The sequence below is a fragment of the Rhipicephalus sanguineus genome, chromosome 2, assembly GCF_013339695.2.
Source record: "Rhipicephalus sanguineus isolate Rsan-2018 chromosome 2, BIME_Rsan_1.4, whole genome shotgun sequence".
NCBI classification, from domain to species: domain Eukaryota; kingdom Metazoa; phylum Arthropoda; class Arachnida; order Ixodida; family Ixodidae; genus Rhipicephalus; species Rhipicephalus sanguineus.
The window spans coordinates 21,335,259-21,355,485 of record NC_051177.1 but is presented as its reverse complement, the minus strand read 5'-3'; the positions used below and the strand labels follow the sequence as shown (position 1 = coordinate 21,355,485).

The 20,227-nt window shown below is 46.2% G+C and overlaps 1 non-coding gene across 1 annotated transcript; it reads left to right on the top strand.

Moving 5' to 3' along the window:
- Positions 1-16,389: 16,389 nt before the first annotated feature.
- On the top strand, positions 16,390-16,461 carry Trnak-cuu (transfer RNA lysine (anticodon CUU)). The gene has a single exon. It is a non-coding gene; the product is annotated as a tRNA-Lys (tRNA).
- The last annotated feature ends 3,766 nt before the right edge of the window (positions 16,462-20,227 follow it).

The window sequence follows — 20,227 nt, the reverse complement described above, 5'->3', positions numbered from 1 at the left end:
AAAAAAAATAGTATGTCAGAAATAGCAACTAACAAAGGGATACGCGGGAGGGATGTTATTGCTCCCTTTCCTTTTTCCCACGCATTTTTCCGCGTATAGCTTTGCTTTATTGCCTGTGTGGCTTTTGCACGACAAGTACTCCGATTTGTAGCCGTAATTAAACCCGGGCGTGGTTAAGTACACTTTGGGAGCGTTGATCAGTGTTGCTTGTGCATAACAAAGAAGCGTGTGGACTCGCGTATGCAAACTGCGGGTATCACCGGTGTTCTATGAGGCGATAGGCTTTGGCCGGAGCGGCATACACGTCCCACGTTGAAGAAAGGCACCGGTTTTTGACGATTTCTCTTCGTTGTATTGCGCGCGTGCAGAAGCGAAATGTATGAACTGGTCTGAGTGCCGACATGATGTTAGGCGCTTAAACACGGCGGTGTTTAAGACACACACACACACACACACACACACACACACACACACACACACACACACACACACACACACACACACACACACACACACACACACACACAATTAATTTGTTAATTAGGGTTATTTAAGTAAATTGCTAAATGTTGACAAGGCAAGAAATGCGACTTGTAAAGTTCGAGAGCGTCTTCAGAAACCCCCATTGCATTATTTGCGATTACTAACGTCTCACGTATACCATTTTTTCCAAGTTGCAAAGAAAGCCTGCGAAATAGAAAAAGAACCACGTGACTAGCGCATTCGCGCGGCAGCGAACACGCTGCTCTCAGCCGTGGTTTGAGCGAACGAAATTAGCTGCGGCCGCGAATCGCCGGCTCCGTGGCAGCGGTAGGCCGATAAGTTCGCGGTGGTTTCTTGGTCCGCGTCAGCCAGTTGGCTCGCGTGACGGTGCAAGTTGTAGCGAGCGGTTGTGGTCGCTTCACCGTGCCTTCGGGGCCTAGTAAAGGTCGGGTTGTTAACCGTTGCGTTACAGTGTATATATATATATATATATATATATATATATAGTGAAGAAGCTTTTTCAATGGGCCAAACGTACTTGGGAAGAGAAGAGACACAACTAAGCGGTTACCTTAATTTTATTTGCCAACGGTTTCGACCGGTCGACCGGTGGACCGGTCTTCGTCAGGGCTTATGAGCAAATACCGGAACGACCGGTCCACCGGTCGGATCCGTTGGCAAATAAAATTAAGGTAACCGCTTAGTTGTGTCTCTCCTCTAAACATATATATATATATATATATATATATATATATATATATATATATATATATATATATATATATATATATATATATATATATATATATATATATATAAGGGTGTCTGAAATATCACGCAGGACTATTTAAAAAATGAGGAACGTCGTTACGCGAAGCACACCTAGTTCATAGTGTTCGCAGTAGACTGTAGTAGCCACTACAATTTTTTTTTCGTTAACGAGGTTCAGTTTATTAGTCCGAAATATGTTTCCAACTCGACGAAGAATCACCTAATCATGAATATATCAATTAGGCATATGTAGGCATGTTCAAATGACATCTACCTGTGTTGTTTTCAAAAACCTAATAATTGTGTGTTCGCTTTGTTTTTTGTTGTTTTTTTTGTCTATAAAGAAAGCCCGCGACATCTAAAACTTCACACGTGACTAGACTGCAACGAGCATCAGGAAGCAGCGCCCTCATACAGGATCAGTGTGAGGTAGGAAGTCAAGACTACGCTCCCACCTTATGCGGGGGCGAGGGGGGGGAGCGTAGTCATGTGTTATTTTTCATATTTCGCGCGCTTTCTTTATCAGCCGGAAAAAATGAGCACGTAATTAGTACGTTGCTGGAAATAGCGCAGTCAGATGTCATTTAAGCATGCCTGTATACATATGCCTCATTGACATTTTACTGATTAGGTGAGTACTTTTGTTGAGATAGAAACATAATTAGAAATAATTAACTGAACGTCATTAACAAAAAATTTAGTAGTGGCTCCTACAGTATACTGGGAATAATATCCACTAGGTGCGCTTGGTGTAGCTTCCTTCCTTTCTTTTTTTTAAATCGTGCTGCGTGATGGCTGGGACACCTTGTATATAGATAGATAGAGACTGTGTAAACAAATTCTGGCGCATCAGAGGGTCCTTATTTCATCCCGGTATTGTCGCTGAAGCAAGCGAGATTTTGAATCCTATTTCTGCTCTTGTTAAAGTGTAAAACAAAGGTTTCAGTACGGAAGAACTCAATTTTACGCAATACAATGTATAGTGCCCGTAAAGCCTTGACTTTAGCTAGCTAGCTAGCTAGCTAGCGATAGATAGATAGATAGATAGATAGATAGATAGATAGATAGATAGATAGATAGATAGATAGATAGATAGATAGATAGATAGATAGATAGATAGATAGATAGATAGATAGATAGATAGATAGATAGATAGATAGATAGATAGATAGATAGATAGATAGATAGATAGATAGATAGCTTGAGAACATATCTACTAGCGCGAAAAACACAAAGGACGAGGTAAAGACGGCAGGCAGGACACAGCGCTGAGGTGTCAGCATTTGAGCTTATATTGCTCATTCCATATTTCTCACGCTGTTTTGACTTGTTGTTTCCTCTGTCAGAAGAAAGGATACCACGCCATCGTCCGGGCGTGAAGTCGCAGATGAAGGCCGTGCCTATCTGCTGGTTTACCGGCAGTAGAAGGCCGGCCGATCTACTGGCCTGACTGAACGATTCTGATTGGAACGCCGTCGCGCGCGCGCGCGTGTGTGCGTGTGTGTGTGTGTGTGTGCGTGTGTGTGTGTGCGTGCGTGCGTGCGTGCGTGTGTGTGTGTGTGTGTGTGTGTGTGTGTGTGTGTGTGTGTGTGTGTGTGTGTGTGTGTGTGTGTGTGTGTGTGTGTGTGTGTGTGTGTGTGTGTGTGTGTGTGTGTGTGTGTGTGTGTGTGTTCACCCGAGTGCAGGGTATGATACCGGATACTATAGGCCCTGGTTAACTTCCGTGCCTGCCTCTTTTCTCCCTCTCTGTCTCTCACGCTGCTCAAGTCAACTGAGGTGCCTGAAGATTCCCGTGTCTTTTCGTGTGTTTACTTTTTGCAGGTTTAGCGCTGTTAGTACACAATGGGCGCGTGGCTAAACTAGAGAAAATAAATTAGGGGACTCCGAAGCGCGCAATAATCTTGCTAAATAAAAATGCCATAGCGCAGACTCTGCTCGTCAATACTAATATTAACAGCGACCTCGGCTTTAGTGGCTCTCTACGTGCGCTTTTATAAACACTCATTACGTCCCCGAAGATATAGGCGGCTTTTCCGCGGAACTCGTTAAATTAATCGCTCAATGTGATTAACGACGCCGCACAATGAGCGACGTTGGCAGGGAGGAAATCGACTAGAAGCTTCTTTCCCATTGTCGGGGGTCGTTAGTCAACCGCGCGTCATTAACAGCGCCAGTCGAATGCGTCCGCAGGAGAGCTGCAGCACCGCGGGAGAAATACGGCCGTGTCAATTAACGCTCCGCGTAAAATTTGATCGATCCAAGCGCTGCCTTCTCCCTACACGGTCGATTTCACTTAATGTTGCAAACGAAAAGAGACCTCTTGTGTTCTGTACCTTTCCAAGGAACACACGCTTTTATACCAAGGGGTTCTGAAGTCAAGTGTTTTCACGTTAATTTCAGAACCGGTCATGTTAATTGCGAGGCTTGCCAATTACAGGACTCGGCTTTCGCTTTTCGTGCGTGATATACCCTGCGTTTTTTTTATTTGCATGGTTTGCAGTAATGTTGCCTTCACTGGTGCCAGCTACTCCTCTACCCACGACATGTGCAACTAAAAGTGCAGAAAAATTGAAAACTCGTATGGCTGTACACGTCTATATTTATTAATCCTAACAAACGCTTGCAGAATAACCCACACGTATTACGGTGAACGGCCAAGTGTGCTCTTTCCCCATAGTATCCGGAGAAAGCTTTTTGTAGCGTTAGCTACACTTTTCTAGCCGGAGCCGATTTCCCGTGGAGTGTCATGAGCCATGCTGCGCATGCGCGAGGATCAGTGATGTTGCACAGCTGGGTCACCGGAGCTGGCATCTCACGCGCTCTCCGACACCGCCGCGCGCGGCTTGCCGCTGCTTGTCTGTGGATTCAGGAGGAGTGGCGTCGTAGCCGCGGCAGACAAACTGGCGCCGCTGGCGCTGGCGCGCGCGCAGACTCTGCCACCGCCGCGCGCGACTCGCCGCCGCCGGTCTGCGCTTTCCAGAGTGACGTCGTAGCCTTGGCGGACGTATTGGCGCCAGCGCGCGCGCAGCTATTCGCCTTCGCTGTGCAGTCGCCGTCTGACACTGTGCTGGAGCCGCTTGATAGCGCCTCTGACTGGCGTTTGCAGGTGGGTAACACCATGAAGAAGGAGAGTGCAAATGCTGCTCAACGGCGCAGAAGAGCCGAGAAGCTTATCTCATCGGATCCCGAAGTAGTTGCCTGGAAATTAGCGGTTCAGCGTACGAAGAATGAACAGAAAAAAACTAATAATCCTAGACAATCTGGAAAGCTAAGAATAATTAGCTGAACCTTTGCTAACGCTACATATATCCTGGCATATCCGAGCAAAGCCACTGCAAATTTTTTCTCTTGCTCCGTATGCGTGCGGTTTTACTTCTCGAAAACCACTCTAGAAACGAGACAGAGTGAGACAGACACGTACACTCTGCACTCAGTGTTGTCCTCGTTCTTATCCTTATCTACGTAGCAGCAAGGTTCTCGCTTCCTCGTTCCCCAGAGATCACCGACCATATTTCTCTCTGTATGGCCTGCACCTTTCTGAGTTCTCCAGATGAACAATAACATCGTAGCTGTTCTCTCTTTCCTCTTCCTTTCTCTAGTCGTCTCCTCCCTTCCTCCTCTCCCACGTAGGGTAGCAAATCAGGACAACTTGGTTAACCATGATGCATTTCCTTTGTCTCCCCATATGTTTACATAAAGGTATTGCCGATATTGCACTTTTCACACAGAGGTGCCATCACAGGAACTTATCCCAGATGGCGCCATTACGTCCCTTAAGCGCAGCTAAGAACACCTAGAAGTTCTTCAATTTGACATCTTTACGTATATAGCACCACTGTTGCAATGCATCTCCGCTTTACTATAGCCTATTAACCGTATTTCCCGTACCACTTTTCGATCGCGAACTTTTGTGAAGGAACTTTGAGTCAGTGTGTAGTACGCAGGAAGAACGGGAGTCTTCTCAACGAAATTTCACCACTGAAACTTCAGTATTGGATTTTCGGTGGTGCGAGCTCTCTCGGATCGAGAGATCTCGCAACACTCGGTTCACAGGGTAACTCTTCACCAACAGCTTAGAATACCCACACTATTTCCCCGATTTATCTTATTAACAGGACCGCCGCATTAGTAAGTGAAAGCGGTACGAGCTCGGAAAAAGGGTTACGTTTGCTTGCATTGCCACTTGCGAAAGACTTGTTTGTACATCGTCTTGGTTTACGTCTTCGTAGAATTTATGGCCCCACTTTGCGTCCATAAACTTTTGCTGGCGTAGTCGTTGGCGCAGTAAGATGTGACAATCATAGCGAGTATGGCCTGCGTCTCATAGTAAGAGAAAGTAAAGGGAGCCACTACACAAATCACACTCGCAGCCAGCAGCATCGCTTGTAGTCACGCATGGTAAATATGATTTTCGTTCATTGCGTCGGTAAGAAGCTTAGTGATGCAAGAGGCGCTCGGCGACCGAGCACGGAGCGAGAGCGCTTTCAGCAAAGCAAGGCTGCTCTGTCGTTGATCTACCCCACGGTGGTCTAGTGCTTATGGGGCTTGACTACTGACCCGAAGGTCGCGGGATCGAATCCCAGCCGCGGCAGCCGCATTTAAGCGAAATGCTAGAGGCCCGTGTTCTTAGATTTAGCCTACGTGCACGCTAAAGAGCCCCAGGTGGTCCAAAATTTCAGGAGCCCTCCACTTCGGCGTCTCTCATAATCATATCGTGGTTTTGGGGTGAAAAACCCCAACAATTATTATTGTCTATTATTGATCTGTACTGTCTGCAGTAAATTATTAGCAATCTTTTGGGCCTATGGCCACCAGGAAGTTTTCAAAACATCGCCGTGCACGCATTTGTAAAATTCTTGGAGGAATGAAGAATATCACGAAGAATCTAAATCGGATAAAAATGCTCGCCTACATTGTCAACTAGTAAGAGGTAAATGTTTCTAGTGATTTTCTGTCTATGCAGCATTTGTTTCTGCGAAAATGACAATTGTATTTAGAGTGCGACACCCTGTTCACTAAGGAATCAACGGAGGCGGAGCAAGCCGCGATTGCTTTAGCTATCAGGAACCGAAAATGATCTTAGATTTATAGCGATTCCAAAGCAGCAATTAGGAGCTCTGACAAGGGCTATGTCGCTGGCACTGCGGTTACACTTATCGGCAATGTAGAAACCATAGAAACTGCAATCCGATGGTTTCCTGCATATATGGGACAAGTGGACGAGGCTCGGGTCAACCTGAACGAGGTGACGAATGACCTGGCACGAGAACTCGCTTGCCGTGCCGGTCATAACGGAACCGACGCCCACTTTCTTTATTGTGAGGTATGAAAAAAGAATAAAACCTCGGCCCGCACCATAATAATATAGCAGGCAATCCGACGCCCACTACAATTCCGGGGATCATAAAGATAATTTACTAACCTACAACGAGATCACTAAATACTACTACTTGTGGCACAGGCAATTCCCACTGCCACAGGTAAAGTTGAACAGGGCTCAGGCAGTCACGCTACGTTTACTGCAAACTGGGACGTACCCCACTCCGTATTTTGTAAAAAAATGCCCCCACCTCCCCGAAGGGAATCGTGAGGAATTGCGCCGAGAGTACACGGCGTAGTAATTTTAATGGCGTAAAGCTGGACACATCGACGCGCTCAAGTGTCTACCTTTTGGGCGCCTCTTTCAACGAACGCTTCCTACGTGCGTTCGTAATCACCTCAGGGATGTTGCCACCGCCTTCAATGCAACACAAACGCGTTTAGAACGCGCTGTTTTCAGGCTGTGTCAAGGCAGCACAAACGCTACAAACGCGTTTCAAACGCACTGCATTGAGGCGGTGGCGCAGGGAGGAGAGAGAGCGAACGGCGAGAGAAGGAGCGGCGAAGCACTGCACCTACCCTCTCCTACACTCTCTCCACACACGCGGGAGCTCCGCCGAGCTCCCGCGATGCGAGCGCCCTCACACGCCAGAGTGCGCTCCTCCTCTCCACTCACTCTCCGCTACTCCGCCCGCACACCTGCTCCGGTTGCTAGGGGCAAGGATAAACGCGCGCGCCCGCAGCTGTTGCTATGGGAGAGGGAGTGAGAGCGGAGAGGCGCGCGTACACCGACCGACGCCTGACATTAGAGCTGGGCGCGGGCCGTATTTCCGAGCCCGAGCCTGGCCCGGGCCCGCTGACTTTGTCGAAGGCCCGCCCGAGCCCGACGGCAAAGGGCTGCGAGCCCGCCCGGCCCGGCCCGACGTACGAAAACACAATCCCGGGCCCGGCCCGGCCCGGCTCGGCTTTTTGAAGGTTCTCTGCGAAAACAAAACATCGTTTTCCGGTAATTTGGCATTTTATTGAGCATATCGAATATGATCAAACGACACACGACGAACAGTCTCTATTACACAGATTTCAAACTGTCGTGCAAAACAGCAAGCAGTCCCACGATTCCGGCTTCAAAGAAGTGCGGCGCTTTTGCTTTATGTAGCCCGCCGAACTGAAGTTGCGTTCGCTGCTTGCACTCGTCGCCGAAATTGCTAATATCTTTTTGGCCGGCCTGGCAAGCTTGGAATATCTCTGCTGCTTCTTTTTCCAGAAGACTAAAACCTCAGATGGACAGGCGGACGATTCCATAGAGAGATAATCGGAGAGCTCCCCTTTTGTTTCAAGTAGCGAATGGGGGGGGGGGGGGGGGAAAGGAAAAGCGGTAAAGGGCGGTCGCGGAAAAGGCGTTGTATGCGTGCTGGAAAACAATTCCCGCTGATTTTCTATATTTCGGGCTTGAGTCGGGCTTTGCGCCGGGCCCGAGCCCGGCCTGGGCCCGAGGTGGAAATGCGTCGGCCCGCCCGAGCCCGGCCCGCGGGCCGGGTCGGGCTCGGGCTTTCGGGCTACCCGGAGCCCGTGCACACCTCCACCTGACATAGCCCGACTAAGAAATGCATTCGCATTTAAAAAAATTCACCCCGAAAGTGAAATTAGAAAAGAATGTGACGCATGCAATGGCATCATTGAAATCAGGCACATGCTGGCGGACTTTCCCACGACTCTCGCCAACCCCGCAGAAAAATGGCTTCACTGGCAGAATATGATCTCCAGCTGTTCTTATCAAGATCAACTACGGACTGTCCAGAGGGTTCACGATGGCGCCATAAGGCTCGGCCTAACTGTGCCGACGTGAACGCGGCCCGCCTCGGTCTGAATCTGAAAAGACTGGGCTCCAGGACTCCTAATAAAGTTTTGTGAATGAATGAATGAATTGTCTGCTGTGTGAACTTCTTGGTGAACACTTCTGTTACGCGAGGACATTTGGGTTGTGTGTAAATTTATAATGTAGTATCGAGTCTGAGTATGTGAATGTCCGTCCATGTGTTTATTTTTCTGCTTTTGTGATCGCCGAAAATTTTACGATGGCAACGTATCATGTAAGAGAAGCAGAGTAGCCGGCACAACACATGTGCACGAACCTTTCCTTAAATAGGGTTTACTTGTTGCCAGCAGTTTGTGGAAAACAATATATATTACAGGAACCATAAAAACGCCTTACAAATCAGGTGGCGTAAAAAGGAAGGGAAAAGAGGAAACATGGACCAAATGCTTAGCCATAAAGGCGCCTGGTTGGCCACACTACACAGGTGGAATAGGAGCGGGAAATAGAAAGAGAGAGGAAGGAATTAAATGTGCATTGGATTCGCGCACGCGTGTGCCCTGTGTAAAAATAAAATAAAAGCTGGCGTAAAAAAACAAAAACAGTCCCGCAGTCGAATACTTATAAATTTGTACTTAAGCGCACGCCCAACGTTCTTTGTTTCTAGGCACGGCTGTTGACACAAACCAAATGTTGCATTGAGGCATCCTCTAAAACACGTAGCGCAGTCTAATAAAATGTTTATTTTGTACTCAATAAATAGCTTTAAAAATGACGTGGGCCAGAAGAATAAGCAGTTAAGATTATGGCTTGCACACTTTGAACTCGGGCTGCGTTTCCTTTGAACACCCGCAGAATTCGACTGCGCGAAGTAGGCGCTACCGTGAGGAAAGCAGAGCAATCTGTTGCGGCTAGCTTTTGTAACGGATGGTCGTTACTTCTGCGTGACAGAATGGGGCCTTCGAGAACTGTAGGAGGTTGACGGCTCTCGTATGTGCCTTACAGGCATTGCCACAAGCGCATGCCCGTGCTCACATGGGAACTGTTCTTCGAGGTGTTCCCAAGGGCACTATGGGAGCTGAGGCCAATAGAATTAGCCCAATTGTTTGGGAGATTCGTAATACGTCGTACGTTCGCTTTACTGAGTGTTGGGGTTGCGCAAGTAGGAGAGTCTAGTGAGAATGAGAAGCGTGACGACAGCTGGTTTGGTTGCAGCGCTTGCAAAATCTTTTAGGCCAGCTTCTTCTAAATGGCACATTTGGGGCCTACGCTAAGATAAGTAAAATGAAAGCATGCCCCCAGACAATCTTGCTAATGGCCATCTTGCCACCAAACTGTCGAGTACGTGTTGAAGTGTTCTCTGGGCTTTTATTTCTACGTTTTGCTTCAGTTGTGCTTACAGATTTGATTTTTTTTTATTATGGCAGATTTTTCACGTTCGCACGGAAATGCACGGCTGTTTTTAACGTGATAAAATTGTTGACTGATTATCTCGGCGAAAGACCAACTACGTAACGTTACACCATGGCGTTGAACTCGTGGCTACATAAAAAAAAAAGAAATACGTGTGTAAGGAGGGCTGTGCGTGGCTCTGGCTACTCCTCCACTCTCTATACGGCCCACGGCGAAGCTGTAGCTTTGCGATCATTATTCCCGGATATAAGAGCCAAGTTTTTTTCTTTGCCTACAATTCGTTTAAACAGGCCTTCAGTGTACCTACATGTGTTTCGCACTTCTATGTGCATACGTCTGTCATAATCGCGATTCTTTTCTCGAAAGCATCGCGATTAGCCTTCGTGTTCGTCGCATCAGGTCTTGCAAGTTTCAGCCTGACTTGGTGTCTGCGCATGCCCACAGCTCGTGAACGATGTACAGGGTATAAACATCTACATTACATAAGATGAACGTCGTGACTCTGTTGCGCTCAAACATAAACAATGGATGACAACGCCCTTGGCTAAGATGAAAGTTAAAACACTTGTGCACGTCGTATTTAGAGCATTTGATTATTCCTTTTGTGATCTTCCTCTAGTTAACCTCCCTGCCTTTCCTCGTCTCTTTCCCTCTCTCTTCAAATATATTCCAAAATGTGTGTTGTATATAGGCAATATATTTACTCTGATTACAATAAAAAATAATGTGGGCCCCCTACAATCAACATCTCCCGATTTGAGGTGTTGCATGGCGTTTCTGACACCCTTGGCTGTCTTTCTATAAAATGAATCATTTGAAAAAAAAAATATTTGGATATTGTGCGGTATTGATGCCGTATACAGCAGCTCGACGGTGGATCCGCTTCGCCACGATCTCTAATCTAACTGCTATTGTAATGAAAGTTAAATAACGAAACTGCAGAAGGCGTAGAGAAGCATCCATGGCACAGGAAATCTCGAGGAACGAAGAACCATTCAAATCTACCCGAGAAATTCACTTGGAGCCGATCAGGTGCAGAGGGAGACGCGTCAAGTGTACCAGGCCTGGCATTTTACTTGTTGGCATACCTTTTAAACACGCTCCTCTCGCTTAGCTGGGCTTCTACACCGCGTTTGGAATCCTAGAATGTCGTAAGAAAAAATCACAGCATATCCACGGAGTGAATGATGATGAGTGGGCGAAGCTGCGGAGGTTCATCGGTAAACCGTGAATCTTCCGTGAATTCTGCCCAGTACATCATCACCGACGTGAGATCGGGCGCGTTTATACTAAAGGTTCGATGAGTTATGACGACTTGCAGCTCACTTTAATTTTACATGTACGCTGTGAATTTTCATTGTTTAGAAAACCATTGCTTTAGAAAACATCTGGCGTCTTTCGTTAAGCAGCTGGCGCCTTTTCGTTTTGCTTTAGAAACATCTGGCGTTCTTTCGTTTTGCTGTTACAGAACATCTGGCGTCTTTCGTTGGTTTATTTCATCAATCAACGGCATTTTGAACAAAATTTTTATTGTTTAATCACGCACAGGAGAAATCTCACCAGGCACTACCTTGGAGGTAAAGAATGACTGCTAATGGGAATGAGAGACAGAAGAAGTCGGCTTTTAGCTAACGCTGCGAATTTTTTATTGTTCAACAACGCACAGGAAAAATCTCCCACCGGCGCCACCTTGGAGGTCAAAGCGTAAGACTGGTTACTCACAACGACTACGACTACGAGGGACGAACGGGTGCCGCCTTAAGGAGCTTCGCCCCTAACACACGGTCAATAATCTCGTGCAGCGAAGACGTACCGCTGTTTACGCCAAAGCAAAGAAAAAAACACTGTGTAAGCACACGTGCCGTACGTGGAAGCTCAGAGTATACCTTACAGAGCAAGAGGGGCACCTTGGTTGCTTTGCATACATATTGGAGCTCGCGAAGCGAGACAACCCTAGGGGAGGCTTTTGAGTTAACGCGAAAATACTCGGCCTGCTAAGACGCTTGGCGTCCGCCGATGCTGTCGCGTGCGAGACGTTAGGCGAAGTGAACAAGTTGCTGTTGAACGCCTCTCCGGAGGAAAACGCGCGCACTTTAGTGTTTTATTTTGTTACAGTGTGAACGCCATTTAATAACCAGTCCGCGGGTATACTATTTTAGTTTTGTTATCGTCTTTTCTGCGGCTAAATATTGCTTCAAACATTGCTGAACAATGAAATCTGTCCCTTTGAGCTGAGCCACTCCGTAATTCAATCTTGGTATATTTGTTTAGGTTGTATTTTTTCGAATAGTAGTGTCTGGTATTATTAAAACCTTGTACGTTGTCCGTCATTAAATATCCGGCTGTTTATATGCCCTTGTCGCTCCTTCAAAAAGATCAATCATAGCGCTTTACTTCGGCAGCGTGCCTGTATGGAGGAGGCATGGAAATCATGCTTCTTGACACACTACAAAACTTTATAGATATTGAAGGGTAAGAACAAAAAAAGGGAAATAAAGGTACCCCCCTCCTCCCCCGCTTTTGTCCGCGAACAGAAACTGAAATTTCGTCACAGTACTCTTTTTTCTTTCAAGCATCTGTGATGCCGTTTTAAAGGCACACAAAAGAGAAACAATGAATTGGTTTAGCTGATAAGTTGTACTCTGATAAATCTAATGTCGTTAATTTTATCACCATAGGTTTATTTACAGAGGAGAAAATTAAGGTCAAAGTTTCATTTTTAAATTTCGCGCCGAAATCCTCGCGCGTCGCGTCACGAATTTCAAAGTGCCCCTTTTCAAAGTTCCGTTTAACTATGAACCGTTCTCTTTAGCCACTTTATTTGTTTTGATTTTGTAGAACTCTCAGTGTCACCTGGCTATGTACATACATAGCAACATTTATATTCTGTGCGACTGCCCGCAGTACTGTTCACCGAGACAGTCACGTTGCAACGCGCTCAATAAGTTGTAGGACCGACCTGGGTCCGAAGGAAGAATCCTGCGTCATCGAGATGACTTAACGTTACAGAAGAAGGCTGCACTGCTTTCTGCGATAAACCAACCTATCTGAAGGGCTCTGATTGGAACGCCCTTCCTGTGCCTGCATTTTTCTAATTTCCTTCTCACTTTATCTTCTTCTCTCTGCTCTTTCCGACCACTATTTTCACACCCATTGAAGGGCAGCAAACCGGTTACAAGCACCAGGTTAGCCTTTCTTTTTCATCTCTGTAAGAAAAATAAATTGACTTTTCTTTTGTTATTTTGCTCTCGTCACGCATGCTGCAATGAACGCATGCTGTAAATAAATAAATAAATAAATAAATAAATAAATAAATAAATAAATAAATAAATAACATACCATCGTTTAAGGCAATATCCTCACTTGGCAGTCGATAATTTATTGTCACCTCTTAACTGTCATAAATCAGACTTTATGTGCCAACGGATAGAAAAAGACGAAGCATTAAACAAAATGAAGAGATCCCTCCATCTTCTCGTAGACTGGCTCGTGAATCCATCCGTGCCTCGTAGCGTACGCGAAAGAGCAGTATCGTCTCCACATTTAGGTCGCGCCTCTAGCTGTCCTCGTTAGCTTTTCTTTTACCACGTCTGACATGTTTTTCTTTCCCTGCTTCACCTCTAAAATATTAAACGAAATCTGAGATAAAAAGCAGTGTAGTGTATTCGTTGTTTCCGTCAGGTGTAGCTTTCGTTTCTCTCGGCTCGTAGGCTTATCAACGTCGAAAGAAACCCGCCAGGGCCTCCTCATGAGAAAGATAAGCGAATCACGTGGCAACGGAAGGAGAGGAGATGGTAGCCGTGCAGTATGTTGAAGGCGTGTGCCGCGGGAAGCGCAGTGCACCAACAGAAGTCTGGAGTAGAGACACAAACTTAGTAACACCGGCTCCGCTGCAACATTGCTTCGGGCGATAACGCCGAGCGGAAGCGCGGATGCGAAAACAGAGGCGGTGGGCGTAGTCGGAAAGCGGAAGTACCAGCCACGAAAAGAAAAAAAAAGCGCCGGCACGTTGATGGATGAAGCACGAGCAAGAAACTCCAGGAAGCCTTGGCCGCGTTTACTAGATTACTACGCCGAGAAGGTACTAACCTAGGGACCAGGTCACCGTGCTTCTGTAGTGGTCTGAGTGGTTGGTTAGTGTGACACACAGGAACTACTGTGGAAGTGGCACTGAGAAAGAAGACAAAATGGCGCCTTTCCGCATCATGTTCTTAATGAACGGTGACATTTCTCAAGAGACTGCTCTCCGTATGGCGCGCTTTATTGGACAAGTCTTCGCATGAGAGTTTTGTTGTTGAAGTTGCGCTCGTTGTCGCAAGGGGGTCCTGTTTAATTTTTGACCCTTGTTCGATAGAATGTGCCATTGCTAAAGAACGCGCAACCTCCTAAACCTCTGTCACGTGTACATATAAATAACGCGAGAAAATGACGTAGGACGAGACAGAGAAACAGAGAGGACAAGTGCTGGTCCTGTCTGTTTTTTTTTTTTTTTTTTGCTTATCCTTCGTCCTTTTCGCCCGCTAATTAGATACGCCTCTAGTCAGTAATTGGCACGAACTAGCCCAACTATCACCTCTAATTACATCACGTATGCATGCATACTGTGTGTAATGCCTCAGCAAGCGAGCTGAGAAATCTGTCCAAGCGGTGCTGGTGATTATATGTCTGCGTGTTACACATCTCGCGATATAATTCTGCAGCGTACAAGCAGGTCCTTATACACCAGCGAAGAATATCTGTCCCCGAAAATCTCTTAAATAATTAACTATATACAGGAAAAAAGAAGTTACTGACTCAGTGAAAGCAACGACGTCGGAAGTGGAGCAGGTGTGATGTGCACAGAGGTTTGTGGAAGGAAGGCCAGTGGTGGGATTACGGAGTGCACTACACCACAGTGCTTTTCATGCGGAGGCAGTTTAGCGTAGTAAAACTACGCTGATTGATATAATCGCTGAATAATAACACGAAATGGCACTGTGACATTACTGTACGCAATTTGCCCTGCAGTCATTAAGATCGAACAGTTCACAGCTACATTGTGCGTTGACGACCGCGCAGTATATCCGCTCTGAAACGTTCCTTTTTGCGAAAACCTGCCATTTACTTTGTCGGAGATTTGGGAAAGAGTGGCACAAATGTAGCACACTTCAAACCAATTAGCAGTATTGCGTGCACTTCACTGACCTTCCTACCAATAACTGTATATTAAGCAACGGCCACTTTGAGTGAGAAGGCACTTTTGTGGGAGTATTTCTCGACACCGGAATTAGGTCGCGTTGCAGGCACTCGTGAGAACGATTGAAAAGAGCGGTCTGGACTAAGGAAAAGAAAAGCAAGGCGGGCAACAAAGTCGAGCAGTGGTAAAGGAGCTAGCTCTCTGAAGAGCACGTTCATTTGGGGCCAGATTGCGAGGGATGCCGAGGAGGGCGAGGCGAAAGCGTGCACACGAGTCAGCACAAATTTCGCTCTCCTCGGAGAAGATGCTGAACGAGGTAATAAGGGCGCGCATACGGACTTTACCGTGACATCGCCGGGATTAGGTAATCCGCTCTTCAGGTAGGGACCGGCGCGAAATTGGAGGAAGCTTTTTGAAAAAAGAACGCGAAGTGAGGAGAGACCGCGTCAGGTGGTAGGGCGGGGTAGTTGCAGGAATTCACACGAGAGCTTTGCGGGAATGAATAGCAATGAGAAGGAGGTCTCGCAGGCTTAGAAGCAGGGCTATTCGAGAAGTGCGGCGTGTGAGGAACGCACTCGTTGATTTGCGGTTTGTGCAGGAGCTTCCGGGGCGAGGCGCCAGTGGGGATTGAGAGATTAGGAAGAGGATTACATCGGGCACAGGACAGTGCACTTGACGGCGATACAACGCGCACAAAATACTTTGGATAGAAGGCGAAGCCTTAGTGTAGTCTTGATTTACGTACGAGATGTGTGAAGAAGCCAGCATACACACGATGTGTAAAGCTTTGCAGTCTGGTAAGCTTTCCTTGTTGACGAGATGTTACAGTTACGTTAGCGAAACTTTTCTTTCTTGTCACTTAGTCATTTGCACTGGCCGGTCTGAAAGTATATCCGCTCAGACTAACGGATGTAATTCTGTTCCGTGTAGTAACCCGCATGCAGGATTTCGTTTTACACTACGTAGTTTGTTTGAAGATAAGATTGCTATGGTAAACTACCTAAATGTGTTATTGCTGTTACATGCTTGGCGAGGCACACTCTAGATTAAGAAATGGTTTCATAAATTTGTTCATATGTCAATGATGAATATAGTGTCGCCCGCTTGAAATTTTTCACGCCACGACAACCCGACTGACTCGCCCGACGGCCTTCGTCTGCGAGTAGAGGAATGTTACGCATAGGGACAAAGAAAACGAAGGCCGGTAAACGTGCTTGCCGCTCCGAGGCAGCTATATAGAGAGAAGACGACGACGCTGGGATATTCAACCTGTTGGCCGCTCCTGCGCTCACCTTCGCAACCAAATAAACGGCCCCTTCAGTCGTATACGTCTCGGTCTTCTTCGAGCATAACAGTGTGGTGGAGGTGCGGGGTATCGATCCCCGAAACTCTCGCTTGCGGCTCGTACTTGCTTGCCGCCGTAGCTCAGTGGTAGAGCATCGGACGCTTTATTCGAAGATCGCAGGTTCGGTCCCTGCCGGCGGCAAGTTATCTTTTCGTCCACTTCACTTTCTTCACATTTATATCCTAATTACTACAACTAACATCCCCTATACTTTCCTTGGCATTATTGCCTGTTACTTCTCAATAATGGCTATACTTGCTCCCTTTGTTATCCTTTTTTTTTAGTTTGTATGTTTCCATCTCTTTCTCTCCATGCCTGCAGGCAAAACTCTACCATAACAGCTCTGCTGCAAAACTCCTATAGCGCGTATGCGCAACAGAAATTGGGCAAAACCCACTACTCGCCCCAGTGGACCACTAAAAATGAGCGAGAGAACACACGGGCGGCGAATACCGATTAGGGGCCGCACGTTGCAGCTCCTCTAGTTAACCATCTGTACAGAGCGCTTGTGCGGTGATTGAGTGCGTGCCGGTTCATGATGATGATAATTTTCTATCTACGACACACGGCATACCTCGACCATAACAGCTCTGCTGTAAAAGAAAAAAAAAAAGAAACGGAGTACGTGAATGTTTCATTCACGTATTCGTAAAATTTCAGAACATGAAGTTCTGTTAGGTTAGTTTGTGTCGTACAACGATTTATTATCAGGCCGCGGCGTCCTCAACAGTCGAACTAGCACCGGTAGAACACGAACGCTGATCGCGCGCACAACAACAAACGCAGGAACTCTTCTTCTTCCTCACTACTTTTGGGATGAGATACATGTGCCTGGGTTGGGGGAGAGATATCAAGTGAACGTGAGACGCGAGTATGGCTGTCTGGTAAGAATCAGAGAGGCAAGAAAGAAAGGGATTTGAAAAAAAAATCTGCGTAAACTAGATTAGACGCTTGAAAGAAGATGAGTTAACACACGTGTGTACAGAATCGAGCCCGAAAGAGCAGATCTACAGAAAAACATAGTAGCGGTATCAGTAAGGAGAAGAGATGTTAGGAGAAGGGATGTGACATATAGTTCTGACATAGGTTTACAAGGAATTCATGATTGTAAAATGCAGAAAAAGCGAACGCGTGCGCAGTGTACAACATAGTAATAGCGATGGCTGCATACAACATTAAGCAGGAATTAAACGCACAGACAACTGCACGCATGTATCGCTCTTTTTTGTTCTTTTCTCAATTTTACCCGAAACCACCATAACTATATCCGCACTGTAGTCATAACTTTTGTCCAGCATGACACGTTGTTCGTAAAACACTATTTCTCTCGCTGATTAGGCATACCAATGATCTCTCGTTGTATCGAATATATTGAGAGTGCCTCTTTGCTAATGAAGATGTAGTCGTAAGCTTTATCTCATGCAAATAGGGGAAATAACCAACAATAAAATTAAGGATTTTTTAGTAAATTTGCTCAAATAGTCTAGAAATTGCGCTGGGATCGCTTTTGAAATCTGAGAAAGAATTACATATGCTGACGATTGATGACATTCGAGTAACATCAATCAATATCAACCTTCTCTTTACAGCATTTTCCCACATTTTCATTGATAATTAACTAACAAGAATTTAAATGCCTCAACGGAAGAACCAGTTTCTAAAGTTTTGCTTCTTTGGCCTGAGTTACTGTATGGGACGCCCGTTTGTCTTTTATCATCGGATTATTTGTTTCTTTTTTTTGTGTGTGTCACTGCACTTCGTATTGTCCATATTACGTCTGTCTTATTATGGATGATTACTACTTTCTTCTTTTGCCAGGATATTGTCAGCTTAATCGTCTATGGCATTTCAGCTCGGTTGTCATAAATGTGCTGTTGAAGAGGGCGCAAACCTTTACCTTTACTATACGTATTTCGCGTGTGTGTGCGCGTGTGTGTGTGTGCGTCTCTGTGTGTGTGTATGTGTGTGCGTGCGTGCGTGCGTGTGGATGTCGCTATCGCCTTCAAGCATAACGGTTTATCAATTTTTGTTACTGGCATGCCTTCACGGCGGTACATGAATGATGCCTATCCTTAAACACCGCTTATGACCGTTATATCCTCAAACGAATCTCCCTTTGGGGCCGCCGCGGTGGTACATTGGTTACGGTGCTCGGCAGCTGACACGAAGATCGCTGGTTCAATCCCGGCCGCGGCGGTAGCTTTTTCAATGGAGGCGAAAGTGCTAAAGGCAGATTTACTTCGATTTGCTTAAAAAGCCCCAGCTGTTTAAATTTCCAGATACGAGCCCTCCACAACGGAGTGCCTGATAATCATATTGGGGTTTTGGCGCTTAAAACCCTAGTAATTCATTAATTATGCTTTCTTTGTGTATTCAGCTGCAGCACAGTTTCTGCGCACTACTGTGTACTCAGAAGTCACATTTACCGGCGTTGCTTCGGTTACTAAAGCAAGAAGTGAGTAATGCTTTGTTGCCGCATGAAGAGTTATGTTGTGGGTCATTCGGTTAGAGCTAATTAGAACGGACAGGCTTGAGAAATGACGTTGCCGAACGCCGTGATGCAACTTTACTGTGCCGCCTGTGGTTAGGAGTAGCTTTCACGAAGGCGTACTCTTTTCGCATAGGAATGGCAGACACCTCAAAATGTGACTCGTGCAATAGCAACGAAACGATAGAACATCTACTGTGTTTCTGTGGACGTTTTGTGAACGAACGAAACGTTCTGCGCGATGCGCTGAGCAAGTTAGACGACAGACCGTTTTCCGAAGAGAAGATCCTCGGATCGTGGCCCTACGCATCGCAGGCCAGCAAAGCGACGCGAGCATTACTGCTGTTTTTAAAATCGACCGGCTTAACCGACCGCTTGTAGGCATTCAATGGACAGGTGCATATGTACCCTGACAGTGCCTTCTTCCCTCTTCTTTCTTTCTTTTAATCCCTTCATCCCTTCCCCCCAGCGTAGGGTAGCAAACCGGACGCGCGTCTGGTTAACCTCCCTGCCTTTCCTTCATTTCCTTCCTCCTCCTCACGTTGCCGAAGGTAGCTAGTAATATAATCCCACATAGGGACCGCCAAGCCAAGCTTGGCGGCCTGATCGCGGGCACTACGGATGGCCAAGGTTTGGTCATTGAGTTCGATGCTTCGCAAGCCTCATGGGCTTCTGAATATCAGTTACCACTGCTACATCTCTGCATAACTGTGCAAGACTGCGTAAAATGTGGAGTCGTATTTAAAAAAATGATATTTTTCGTAATTTATTACATTACTTGCAGCAGCGAGTTCTGCATATGTTTAAAAGAAAATTTTGCTTTACATTAGCTGACACATAGAGCGCGTCCATGATGCAAGTAGTGCTGTAGTGTTGACTGCGTGCAAGAGTATTTGTTGCTTGCTGGAAATTAAATGTCATGTATGCCGGCTACCAAAAAAGGCAAATAAACCTGCTATATGCGCATGTGTGTCTGTGTTTCTTAATATGATGGCGGGAGTGCTCGTGATATTATGTGTAATAAATTTCACGCCCACCTTTACGTGGGCCGGCCGGTCCTAAACACAACCACCGTATGGCATAAAATCAACAAAAGAACAATATATATATTTTATCATGCCCTTTTTATTGAAGAGAATCAATGACGATTTCGTTGTGTAGTCACTGAGAACATTCAACGACAGATTCAACCATTCGTCAATCATTTGTCAACGGAGACTCAATAGTAATTTATATAAGGGAATTATGTGACTGGGTATTGAAATCTGTAATAAACGCCGTTTCTCGTGTGCTGTTCCCTTGCTTGACAAGGCGAAAGAAATGTCGAGTGGAGAAGATGGGCATAACCAAATGGTGCGATAAGGGATATTTATTTGTGCTTTACAATTTAGACTGTGCGCCACTGTCCTAATATAGTCA